We start from the raw sequence: 11,419 nt of genomic DNA, 5'->3' as shown, positions 1-11,419 counted from the left end.
ACGTTGTATCCGGGCAGGAATTGATGAGAGGCACACACGTAATTCCTCATCAAGGGATCGCAGACGTTCTTTATGTTTAGTTTTGATCGCTGTTTAACTTGTAAAGCCAAGTATGTACTAGAACCTTTCCCCGTGACAACCAAGTGCCTCGCGTATAGAAGCTCCATCCACAAAGCGTACGTTAGCCAGGAGTTGGGCATGGCCACTTATATCTGCCGACTCATAGAGTTGCAAAGCAAATTTCCCGCTGCAGCGTATCTTCTCCAAAACAACACTCTCGATGTCATCACAGCAGACATGTCATCACGTCTCGCTATGGCAGGGCTCTCAAGTGTCACGCATTGAGCGTGACAGTCACTCATTTCGGTCTTTTGTCACGCACTCCCGCCACACATCGTATTTCTCACGCTGAAAAAAAACCCTCGGCTATTTAATGTGCCGCAGCGCGCAAACATGACCTGGTGGCACTGCCCTCACCATGGAGGAATCAAGGCAAGCACGTCTCACCGAATCCCCTGCAGTTCTGTAAGGTGCCACTTATCAGCCAATCAAAAAAAGAAATGGGCTACACAATAGCCAATCAGAAAAAAACGTATATTTTGTATCTGGGTAAGATTTAATCCAGCAACCAATGAAAATAAAGCATCCTGGAATTGCGTGCGATTGAGCTTGAAGTGATCCATGTCACCAGTTCACCCAAACACTAGACTGTCCTTTTTGCCTATGTTTGTGTTTACGACGTTTGTAGCAGGGACGTGCGGTCAGAGGAGGCAGATCATATATTCATATTTCTCTACTAATCTGTGGTATGGGTGTAATTTCTGCATCATTCCGATTATTTCGAGCATTTTTATTATCAAAATCGCTGAATTTGCGCATTTCCACAAAACAGGGACGTGCGGTCAGGTGAAGCAGAAGCATTAGTGTCTATGGGCAAGTGAGGCAGTGCCTATATATTTCTAAACTGCAAATTCAAAACTGTCAGAGTTGGGTAAAAGGTAATTTGAATTAGCATCCCACCACGGTAGTTATATTTTCCCTAGACAAAATGAAATGGGTCCATATCATTGGTGGGAGGGCTACATACGCTACCTTGTAACTATTAATATCTTATTTGACATGGTGTAAAAGTTAAATTAGCACACTGGTTGTACGTTTAGCTGTAGGCCTATAGCCTCTTAAAAGTCTGTTGAGTATTGAACCGCTTAACTTCTTATAATAATAATAAAAAAAAAACCGTTTAAAAGTAATAGTATTAGACAATAAAACATAAGGTTTTTTTCAGTTCTTGTCAGATGACAATTTTTAAACCATAGGCATATATATACATGTATGGAATGTATACATTTCATTTTTTTTTTTAAACAACTAGAGATCGGAATGACGTAATCCCTTCCGGTTTCTGTGCCTAACCAGCTACGAACCTCACAGCACCTCACTGGCTTGTATGCCTTTGTCTGAAACTTTGCAAAAATTAAATAAATATAGGTTTGTTTTGCTTGTATTATGTCTTGTCCTGTCTTACTTGCACCCCATGGCCTTCAAATCAAAGTCTTCTAAAACAAAATGCTTTTCAGTTATTTTGGTCTTTTTCAGACATTAAGACATTTAACACAATGCCACAATGAATGACCTCAGCATCAGAGATGTCTCACCTCATTATTGGCACCTATCTTCCTGCATAGTTACTGAGATAAAGAGAACACGAAGTGACACAACGTCTACGAGTGGGGTGGTATAACGTGACAACAAAAACCTTCTAGTCGGACCAGTGAGACAAGTTCCGACATTCCAAAAACCCTACTGGCTTCCAGCAAACGTACCATCCTTTTATTTAGTGTATTATCATGTTCCTGGCTCAAGTTCCAAAAAGGGTTTTGACTACGTGCTTCAAGCCTGCCCTTAGGGGGGATAAGCGATACAGGGCTCTCAAGTGTCACACATTGAGCGTGCCAGCCACTCATTTCCCCGCCACACACCATATAATTAAATGTGCAGGGGTGGTATAACGTGACTGAAAGCAATTCATTTTGATTGAGCCCTTTCTTTGTTCCAGGACACTATGTTCTCAACGTCAAGTTATTGTTATGAAGAGGTTCGTACAATGACGTAATCGAAGTCTGTCTTTATTAAACAACTATGCAACTACAACAGCAGTACACCAGTGTGCATGTTACAGGCCTCCTGATCAGTACTTACTCAGGTCTCCCTTCACATCCTGTTACTACAAAATAAAAGCATCCCTTACACTATTATTCCATAATACCACACTCACAACCCCCCCCCCTCTTAAGGAGCTCCGAGCATCGAGTAAGTCGTCTCCTGTTTTAATGTCAGAACAAATTCACAATGGTTTGTCACAAGCAATGACAACTTGACTGCAGTTAGAGAATATTTCCTAAAAAATTAGCATCAGTTTTTTATGAGTGTTTGTAGCCAACACAGTTTTAGGCTACAACCTACCTTTTACACTATAGCTTTGACTCCGAACTTCGTTTATAGGCTATAATACATTTGAGTTAGAGGAGGAGAGAGATTCAAGGAGGAGATGGTGGAAGAGACAGTGCAGGTGGAAGAGAAAGCATGGGGGCGGGGTGGGGCGGCCGTAGGCGTGGGGGATGTCACTCTTGCCCATCTTCAAAACTTGAGAGCCCTGCTATGGTGATGGTGTTATCTGAGAGGGGAACTTTAGCAATCTCCTTCACTGCATCTGGGCCTAGCATGAAATTGACAATGGCTTTGCAGGCGGGTTATATCAATGATTCAGTGTGTGGCTTTTTTGACTAAGCTATAAGTTCCGCGTCTAAATAGCTAGCTTCCAGGGCTCTCTCGGACACCTTTGTGACCTATGTCATCATAGTAGCCTGTTTGACAGTGTTGTCACTAGGGATGCTCCGATCTGATCGGCGCCGATCGTAATCGGCAGATATCCCCCTTATCGTTATCGATCGGAGTTCTCAAAACGGCCGATCAAACCGATCCGATCAGATTACTTAAAATCTGCGAGAGAACTACTATCAGAGACGTTTCAATAAAACGTTAGAGACAGGCATTTCAGGCCGCTACTGGTAGAAAATGATTCTTTAAAAAAAAGAAGCTTGTGATTGGCTGTGTCTCCATGTTATGAAATTTCATTGGCCCCCGTTGTTGGTGGCGGGTAGGTCAAAGTCAAAATCGAAAGTCGAGACAAAATGGCTTCGCCGTGGTGTCGGAGAAAGATAATACGTTTGCAATTTGCAACGCCTGCCCCAAAGCAGTTCCCCGTGGAGGCAGATTAAATGGCATCACGGAGAAAGTCAAAGAGAAACTGTCATTTGGAGAGTTTAAAATGATACTAAACGAAGGGAAATCTACTGTATGGAGATATTTCTGCTAAGTAGACGATGCAGATTCTTATTAGGCTGTTGGATATGTCCAATGTAGGAAGTGTGAAGTTTTAATGAAATATGATTGATGCAACTCTCGTTCTCCACAAAAACATGAATTAAACCCCGATGGTTGGATATAGATAGTTTTAGAACGAACGTCGGCGTGCTAAAAGATCTTCAATGGTAAGAATTGTCTGTTGTGCCTCCGTTGATGTAGCATAAAACGTGAGTTTTATTAAAGCATACCGTGTGTAATGTGTAGCTATTTCATTCCGTTTGTTAACCTTTCATGCTGCATGTATCTGAACGTAGTTGGAGATTGCAGGGGAGTACAATGCTCCACGGCCGAAGTAGATTATATGTTTTTAACTTCGGGGTTAAATCCCTTTCCTTTACGTCTGCTGCTGGTTAGATACAGACAGCAGGAAAGGTTAACAAACGGGATGAAATAGCTACACACGCTATGCTTTAGTAAAACTCACGTTACTCACATACTGGTTAACACTGTTACAGGGTCAAAGACAAAACTAGGTTTTCAAGCCTCAAAAATATAAAAGTATTCAACAACTTAAAACTTTTTACAGCACATTAATGTTTGTCGCTACATCCAAATTATGCGTCACCGTTGTCCTTCCTTTTAAAGGAGCCGCACCATTTTACTAAACGTTCTCGCAATGTGGATCATTTAATTGAAATATGCTTATTGGCCTTATTGTGTACGCTTGTGCGTTTAACAGCGCTTGATTGTGAGAGAGAGCATTTAACTGTTGATGCCCCAGTTTAATAATGCCAGAATATTCTTTAAAAAAACGTACGTCAATGTGGCATTAGTACTATGAACAGTTGAGAAATTGATTACGTCAGGCTCGGTTCGGATTCGAACATTTTTTAATGGCAGGTTGACTAAAAATGCTGAGATGCTTATATTTATCAAGGCAAATCTGCCAGTGATGCTGCTTAATCAGAAGTAAGGTTTGAATACTCTACTCTATTCCCGGGAAAGCTACTTTTAAGTTCCAAGAGCGTCTAGACAGTGGAGTGTTGCATATGTGCTTCTATTGTTGTGATATTCATTTAAAGATTTATATTTTTATTACTAATAATATTTATTATTTATTATTATTTTCACATTTTATAGTAAGTGAGATCTTCTACACTGGAATGTTGCACGTTCCCTGCAATAAAGTTGATGGTTGTCAATTCATGATACTCTCTCGTCTTGTTATTCAAATACTTAAAATACAATACCAATGTTGTTAAAAATAATTAATTTAATAAATAATGCTACACAATAAATAGATTGCTTCAATCGACACCGTGATCGGTGATCGGTTTTATCGGATCGGCAGATACTGATTTCAGTGATCGGTGATCGGCACCAAAAAACCTGATCGGAGCATCTCTAGTTGTCACACATACAAACAAAATAGTTAAAGTCCTTGTCTTGCAGCGCAGGGTGTTTAGTTTGCAAGTGGCGTTTAAGCTTGCTAGGGACCATGGCACTGTTAGCCAGCTTTCCCCAAAACTCAACGCACAACACTTTTTTTAATTGTCGCCTCAGTAAATCTGCCTATTACTGTATTTACGCTGCGTACCGCCACCAATAGGCAGAGGGGAGTATTGAGCCTTCATACCACCAACAGCGCGATGTCACACACACACACACAAACACACACGTTGGCTCTTCGCGCACATAGTGATTTTTCTCACCAATGAAGTGACAATATGTAAAAAATGAATATTTTTCACGGCACACCGGTTGAAAAACACTGCTGTAGCCTACACCACCAGCATTACCTGGCTCGTTGTACTACAATAGTGTCGCAAAGTTTGCGCATGCGGTCTCACATCAGGCGGGTCCTCACATTTGGCAGCGACAATTGTCATAGAATAAGTATTCTTTGCCTATGATCTGTGGTGCTCACAAGCCCCCTTCGCGCCCCTCCCTCCTCATCCCCCACATCAGTGTTGAGCGGCAGGCCAACAGGTGCAGCCTACTTCTTCACTGACCTGCATCAGACAAACAGGTAATGACGGTGTTTGTGCAATCCCCCGACGTTGTATAAATTAACAACATTAGTGCCGCTGAAAACAATACGTCTAAAAAACTGGTCTGGTCCGACGTTTCCTAAAAAAATAAACAGACAACTAACTTGATTTCAAAGCATTGTCCAGCTGTTTACTGACGTTTGTCAGGTTTAATGACATTATTTGTCTGAAAGTGCATATTTTGTGTTGTATAAATGCCGTTTAAACAATTTCGAAAGTATGTTGAATGTTTGTCTATAAATGTCACGAGAATTCACAGCTAGAAAATAGCAGGTAAACTATGCTAGCTCTCGGGGTCATGCTATCCTTGTCCCACATTGTTTAACGTGATATTTATGTATCTCTTCGTTTTGCCTGTTTTACAACGACAACCAGAATTTTTCCTCCCAAAAAATTATGAAGGGCGGTCATTCCAAAAGCATTGGTTTTCTAAAAATGGGTGGCTGGAGTATTCCCCAAGTTCAGATTTGATGCACAAGCATGGTGAGGTGGACCAATTACAGAAAAAAGGCACCCTAGACATAATTTGATGTATCAGACGTTAAGGGAGTGGAAGCCAGAGAGCGAGAGAGATTTAATTTCATTAATAATTTTGGTGATGGACGCCCTTTTTTTTTTTTTGAGCACCTGCCCCCCAAAATGTCTGTGCACGTGCCTGCCTCTGCCCATTATAATCCATTCTCTCTGCTTCTATCTAATGGCAAAAACAATTTACTGCACAAATACATTTGAATTTTTAGTATTTTAGATTTTACATTAAGTGTTTTGCATTTTAATATTTAACTTTTTAGTACTTTATCATTGAAAGTTTGACTTCGTCCTGTTCCCGTATGACAGTATGCCTTCAGGACTTACCATACTGTCACACTCCCCTCCACAGCACTTAGGTTTCTTTTCTCCCTTCCACTGACAGACCTCTGCTGGATTTCCGCCTTCTGCAACTTTGCAAAAACTCAAAATATTTCATTCACATTTTCAGTTTTCAGTATTTATAATTTTCTGTTGTATCCATTGTTAATCTATTTCTTATGTAACGTAGTATTTATTGTTACACCAGGTTTTTTATTGCTTTTAGCTTGATTGTCTCTCCCTTGTACGTTGCTTTGGACAAGCGTCTGCCAAATGACCAAATGTAAATGTAATACAATTGAAAATCAAAGAAAATGTGCGTGACATAAAGATGTTTCACTCAGCAGAAATTGTAGTTCCTGACAAACACAACGCTTTACGTAACAGCGCACAGAAGTAAGCCCAAACAAGTGGCACTTTCAACCCTGATTGCAATGCAAAGACAACTTTAGTTAATTCTAAAAGTACTTCACTTACATCTATCTATAAAGAAATACCAAGAATCTCTGTGTGTCTGTCAGTCAGTCTGTCTAGGGCGTATCTCCCTGACGGTAGTTACGTTAGTTATGAGATTTCGCATGTAGCTTACGCATGTCATGAACCTGTGCATCCTTGATTTTGAAGATTTTTGAAATCATAGTTTGCGAGATATTTGTATTTTACCGTTTCCCGTAGGCACTAATGGGTTATCGTTTCCCGTAGCAAGTCCCACTGTGCACCGAAATGACGTCACAATCGAACATTTACGCGTAGCGGTATTAAAACTATCCTGCCTTCACTCAAAGATCAGAATTCTATTCAACGTTGCCGGTATGAGATTTCGCATGTAGCTTACGCATGTCATGAACCTGTGCATCCTTGATTTTGAAGATTTTTGAAATCATAGTTCGCGAGATATTTGTATTTTACCGTTTCCCGTAGGCACTAATGGGTTATCGTTTCCCGTAGCAAGTCCCACTGTGCACCGAAATGACGTCACAATCGAACATATACGCGTAGCGGTATTAAAACTATCCTGCCTTCACTCAAAGTTCAGAATAGCGTTGGATACGATAAGGAGGTCCGCATTCAAATTCTTCTTGGTGAACAGATACAGACTTTTGCTCAGGTAATCTTAAGACAGTGATTGATTTTATCTATTGGTTTATTTTATAAGCTTCTTTATATTAAGTTTCAAAGTAATGTCTAGAGTTGTACAGTCATCTAACAGACAGGGAATAATAAGCCATCAAAATATTTATATTGTTTATTAGTTTAGCATATTTTTACAGTACATTTCTGCACTTATTCGACTTACAACTTGGCAAACTCATTTCATAAGCATGGCTGAAATGTAACTGTGATTACAGCACTTATTCATGGCATATGCAAAACGCATTTTAGCAACGTTAATTATGTCATAGTCATAGAACAGATGTATTTGTATAAGAGTTAGCTTTCTATTCAACGTTGCCGGTTAGCCTAGACCAGTGACCATGTGTTCATGGCATGCATCTACTGACGCAATGAGAGAGGTTTTCCGATGTATTAGTGTCCCGATGTATCTGTTATAATTCGTGTGTACTTTGTTTTCTCATTATTGCAATATTATAAACCTCAGTCTGCATTTACCCTGGCTGGGAGAGGCTGTCATTCCGAAGATACACGGTGTGATCGCCTTTGCTCTGTGTTCATTAAACCTGTCAGAGTGTATGAATAAACGGCTGGGTGCCAATCAAAATCACAACGCAAGAGTGGAGTACTACACCGCTACAAATGGTAGATAATATTGATAAGCCTCAGAGGCTTTCAGATTGTTCATTGCTTTCCCATCTGTTGCTATGGAGTCCACGAAATACGCGCAAATAAACATTAAAACATTTCTTAATGAAAAGGAAACATGCATCACAATAATACTTCAGTGTGACCTGTACCTATGTGGAGTGCAAATATGTCTGCTATTACACTACCCAACAGCTACACCGACGTCTGCTAACACTACAGAATGCATAATTCCTACGGGCACTGCACTAGTGTCTTAAAAAAAGAGTTGACAGAATTGCTGAAGATTGTACAGTTGAATGGCCCATAACTCTCTCCTTCATCAGCTGAATATAAAACAATATCTGATGATCCTCCACATCAAACAGCACACACTGTATCATGTTTACATCACACAGAAGGTTTCTGTTTATTTCTAGTTTTGGAGGTGTGGACATCAGATAATTCACACACAATGGAAGATATCTAAAAAACTAAATTAGATTTGAAGATTTAAATGTAGACCTAACAAAGCCTGTTATAACATTAGTTCTGAATCACATAACTGATTGCCTTACTCTCAGTAATGCCTTTTGCCCCAGGCTTTTGGCTACACTCAGTTTATCCAACACCTCTAGGGGCACTAACCACCTTGGCATGAACTACACTGTAGACGGTGCTATAATACCAGCAATGTGCACAAAACCTGTTACAGTCGACTTCAATATAAAAACACAGCAATCCAGCACTTTTTCAAATTCACCTTTATTCTGTTTTTTTTACCCCCTTAGGCTTTTACACTGTGGGTCAAAGTTTTGCACATAGACAAAGCATCTTTCACATGTCCAGTGTTACTATGTACAATATCAAAAGTGGTTTGCTGGAAAGGTCATTACAGACAACAACATAAATGCAAGGCCTTGGGCTTCAAACTCCCGGTCTGAATATGGGCCTCACTCTGATCATGTCTATAGCAGACATCCCCACTCTTCAACCCAAACCAGGCCTTTGGCTACACTTTACCGTTAATCATGCAGTATACTTTAACACTACAACACTAACACTATACATATTTACTGATTCCTGCATGCTGATGATCCCAGAGTTGTCCTGATTGTTTGACAGTAATCCAAAACATCATCAACATCAAAAGGATATCCAGTGAGTACACAAAGGCTATTCTTCCAAAGAGAAGGAAAGCCTTTTAAATAGTTGCTCAGATTGTGCTGAAGTTGTGCTGTGCATGGTTAGAGCATTACTAGAATTTGATGTAAAAAAGTCATCAGATCTAAAAATGAATTATAATAAATTCACAATGTCCACATCGTTTACGTATGAAACACGTTGATTCTGCACCCCCTCAGACTGACAGATTTCTATATCTTGTTGATAAAGGAAACATACATTAATTCCCAATGTTGCTGTAAAACATAGTTACATAGCTATTCATTCATATATCATGGAAGAAAACATAAACATGGTCACCATTCTACTCTACCTCACTTCTGCCATTTCAAGCACCCTTCTGGCAACACTATACAGTTCATCCAACCCTTCTAGGAGCACAGATCGTGTGGTAACAAACGATACTCCATCTGCTGCTGTGATGCCAGTAGCAGGTGCAAGGAGGCACAGTGCCTCGATAGCACCTGCTACCGCAAGTCTTCCTGCCATTTTTGTTGCTTTTTCAGCAATCGCCCTGGCAAGTGATGATTTTTTAACCTCTTCCAGTATTGGCTTAACTCTCTCTGATAAATTTGTAAGTGATCCATCATTTAGACCAAGTGCATAGTAGCATTTGGTTAAGAAAGACAATATCATGGCAACATCACATGCTAGTGGCACACCTGGTACTGGGACTGCTGCTATGGCACCTGATGTGAGGGCCACAGCCCATGCTACTGCCTTGAACATTTTGTATTTCGTCTCAAGAGATGCCTTACAATAAACGGGCAAACTCATAACCAGAGCATCTCTTGTATTTTGGAAGGTCTCTCTCCAGATTATTTACCAGTTCCTGGAAGTCAAACCTTTCCAGGTTATGGGATGTAATGAGGTAGACAGGGGATCCCAATTGGCTGAGATTTTCCAGACAGTAGTTTCGTATTTTGTTAAGTGTTGCCTCCTCTTTCACTCCCTTTTTCCCTTCTTGTTTTACATCTGAGTCAGTCTTTGTGCGAACAAAGTAGAAACTCTTGTTAATTTTCTTGATTTCTTTTGCCAGCAGCAAGTCATTGTCCCTGAATCTTGATGCACTTACTATGATAAAGAAGTCATAATTTTGGTATTTGACATCATTCATGTAGGTTTCTGCTTTGAACTTTGGGCTCCCTATGCCTGGCAGGTCCCAGATCTTCACATTGGGCATGTTTGGGTGGGGGTACTCTTTGGGCTCCATGGTAGTTTCTGTGACTCCTGTTTCTGCAGCTCCTTCATCAGTATCTTTAAGACCCCTGAAGGCATTAACAAAGGAGGACTTTCCTGCCCCAGTCTCCCCTGTCACAGCAATGTTGAGGGTGATGTTATCTAACCTATCAACTTCTTCTCTGGCTCTGTCAATTGCCCGCTCCCAGGTCGGTTCACCAGAATCATTTAGTATAGCACGGAGATCATCCTGTTGATCAGCCATGATCTAAAAAGAAAAAGGAAGGTAACGTTTTATATTATCTCATGTTCTGTTTTTGCAAATAAGCTATCTATATAGCATAAAAGCATATAGCATAATTACTGTTTTTCAACAGTAAAATCACTAATGTTGACAAAATCTGAAATGTGCTTGCATCATAATTACAGCTCAAAAACTGAACTTAAGTCTCAAGCCTAAAGTCATTTTAAATTATTTTTGTAGATACATCTAGGCTCTGTAGCTGAACTGATAGTAGTATTTGATGTATATGGGGGCTTTTGCAGTAACTGTGTTGTGAATCATTTTGTTTGGGAAGAGGGTCAGTGAGGAAGGGCGGTCATCATTCTAGTGAATGCAGATCACAATAGGGTTAACGTAAGAAAAGAGAGTTTTTTTTCCGTAATTTCTGTATTCTGGATAATGCATATTTTTAACTAAATGTATGGGCTACTAATACATTAGAACATTAATGTATTACAAAAACAAGAACATAGTATGAAGTGAAATTATTGTTGTGTGCTTACTAGAAAAGAGGATTTTAATGTATTATTTAAAACAAATTGAAAACAATTTTTATCTAAATATTAAGCAAGCTTGGGCAGTCACGGAATACATGGAAGGTATGGATACAAAAAAAGGTAACTATTCCGGTACAATTAAAAAAAAGAAAGACGTTATTAGATTACAGATACTTTTAGCAAAAATAAGGATTATTAACAGGATTACAAATAGATGCAGAACATTATACTATCATCCACATGCACACTTTACAATACGTCACGAGAAG

General features: G+C 39.8%; 1 pseudogene across 1 annotated transcript; it reads right to left on the bottom strand.

Moving 5' to 3' along the window:
* Positions 1 to 9,500: 9,500 nt before the first annotated feature.
* LOC308362806 (interferon-inducible GTPase 5-like) lies at positions 9,501 to 10,635 on the bottom strand (annotated as a pseudogene). Its single transcript has one exon. The product of its transcript is annotated as an interferon-inducible GTPase 5-like (transcript).
* Positions 10,636 to 11,419: the final 784 nt, after the last annotated feature.

This window comes from Sprattus sprattus (assembly GCF_963457725.1).
Source record: "Sprattus sprattus genome assembly, chromosome: 3".
NCBI lineage: Eukaryota > Metazoa > Chordata > Actinopteri > Clupeiformes > Clupeidae > Sprattus > Sprattus sprattus.
Note: the sequence above shows the minus strand (reverse complement) of the source record. Positions and strands in the feature narration are given on the sequence as shown.